At 36.7% G+C, this 2,183-nt stretch overlaps 1 non-coding gene across 1 annotated transcript; it reads right to left on the minus strand.

Moving 5' to 3' along the window:
• Positions 1-1,759: 1,759 nt before the first annotated feature.
• On the minus strand, positions 1,760-1,864 carry LOC133073172 (U6 spliceosomal RNA). The gene has a single exon (XR_009696881.1). It is a non-coding gene; the product is annotated as a U6 spliceosomal RNA (small nuclear RNA).
• Positions 1,865-2,183: the final 319 nt, after the last annotated feature.

The raw sequence follows: 2,183 nt of genomic DNA on the forward strand, positions 1-2,183 counted from the left end.
TAGGTAGTACATATTCAAGTAAACATCTATACTTATGTATTTTACTTAATATTGACAAATCATAGATGATATAACTTTCAAAAAATAAAACCAGTAATATTAAACTTGTCTCATTAAATTATTTGAAAGTGAAATCTTAAAACACTTCTGAGCTGAATACTTTTTAAATCTGCCACACTGAAAGTAAGAGAACTTCAATTTCCCTATTTTCTGAGAATTTTGCATCCTAAATCACTTCAGTGGTGTGTGACTCTTTGCATCCCTATGGACCATAACCCGTCAGGCTCGTCACATAAGAGGTAAAAGTCTTTCTAAATTATAGCAACATACAGATATACAAAGAGAAAGGGAGAAAGCTTATAGCATCCTTTCTAAAATTTTAGCCATGGGTCAAGAGTAAACACAGAAGTATAAAATTCATGAATGGACACAAAATTCTTAATTGATTAGGTCTCAAAACAGGCAAACAAGAAAAGACTCACATGCCAGATTTTCTGCTTTCTCTCAGCCAGCTGTGTTCTCTATTAACTATTACTTCATTTACAGAGATCATCAATGATCAGGTCATAAAATCAAATTGCTAACAACTACTGGGAAGGAACGTATTGACCCCCAAAAATCCAAACACAAACGTAAAACTGGTAGAGAGGCAACTTAAAATTAGAAAAGCAGAGAGGAAGCAAAGTTTTATTGCCATTTTGGGTTTACCTTTGGAAGCCAAGAGAAGACTACCCTGGGCGTAAGCTGCCCATGGAGTGCACTTCTCTCCTTAAGAAGTTTTCCTGGCTCTGGTGCCTGAATCCATCGAGCATCTCAGTGGAACCTCCAAAACTGTTAAAAGATAATTTTTTCTGGAAAAGGTAAAATCATGACTCTCATATGGATTTTAAAGCAAGCATGTGTTGAAGATTTTATTTTACTCGTTCAATGAGAGAATCAGATAGTTGGTGTAACAGGCTTAAAGGAGAAGTCAAAAGGCAATGATTTCTATGAAGTAGAAAGGAATGAGAAGAGGGCATGGCAGCCCACTGCAGTATTCTTGCCTAGAGAACCCCATGGACAGAGGAGCCTGGTGGGCTACCAACCACAGGAGTCATAAAGAGCTGGACACGACTGAAGCACAGCACAAAAAGGAATGGAGGGAAGTCAACTGAGACTCTTCCAGACCAGACAGAATGTGCACGTGCTTCAACTTATAAAAGTTGTAAAACGGTGCAAAGATTATGAAAGGCTCAAGTCTAATGCATAGTTTCCCACTGAAACACAAATTTATTTTTTCTATAGTCTGTTCTCCTAGATGTCTTTATATAGCATCTGTTCATGTTTCCTGTAGATCCCATAAATGTTTAACTGCTCTTCATATAAAACCTGGCTCTCCTATGATGAGCAGTTGAGAAAAGATTCCTACTTCTGTGGTAAATGCAAAGCAGTTTTTAAAAATTTATTTTATATTGAGGTATAGTTGATTTACAATGTTTGTATTAGTTTCAGGTGTACAACAAAGTGGTTTAGTTGTACATATACAAATATGTGGGGCTTTCCCGGTGGCTCAGATGGTAAAGAATCTTGCAATGCAAGAGACCCAGGTTTGATCCCTGGGTCAGGAAGATCCCCTGGACAAGGGAATGGCTACCCACACCAGTAGTCTTGCCTGGAGAATTCCATGGATAGAGAAGTCTAGCAGGCTACAGTCCATGAGGCCGCAAAGAGTTGGACATGACTAAACAACTAACACTTCATACTTCATACACATATATATATATTCTTTTTCAGATTCTTTTCCCATGTAGGTTATCCTTTCACAGAGACCATGCTAATCTCTGTATCATTCCGATTTTAGCATATGTGCTGCTGAAACAAGCATGCAAACTGACTTTGTTAACACTTCCCCCTGCTTATAGGATATAAATGATTTCTTTAACTATAATTTTTCCACTTCTCTATTAGTTGTTTGTGTATCGTTTATAGATGGTATGCTAAAGAAAAGAGATTGTTCATTGTTAGGAACAATTGTATTTATAGGCTGAAGTGGAGGGACCCACAAAGTTCATTTAATTAACTGATTGATTGATTGAATAATTACTTATGGATTGTTCTCCATTGCTAGGCTTCATGCTTTTAAAAAATGCAGTTTCAACTTTCAAGAATTTAATATTTATCAGGGTCAATAGACAAGGAAATAG

The sequence above is a fragment of the Dama dama genome, chromosome 18 (assembly GCF_033118175.1).
Source record: "Dama dama isolate Ldn47 chromosome 18, ASM3311817v1, whole genome shotgun sequence".
In the NCBI taxonomy this organism is placed as follows: Eukaryota; Metazoa; Chordata; class Mammalia; order Artiodactyla; family Cervidae; genus Dama; species Dama dama.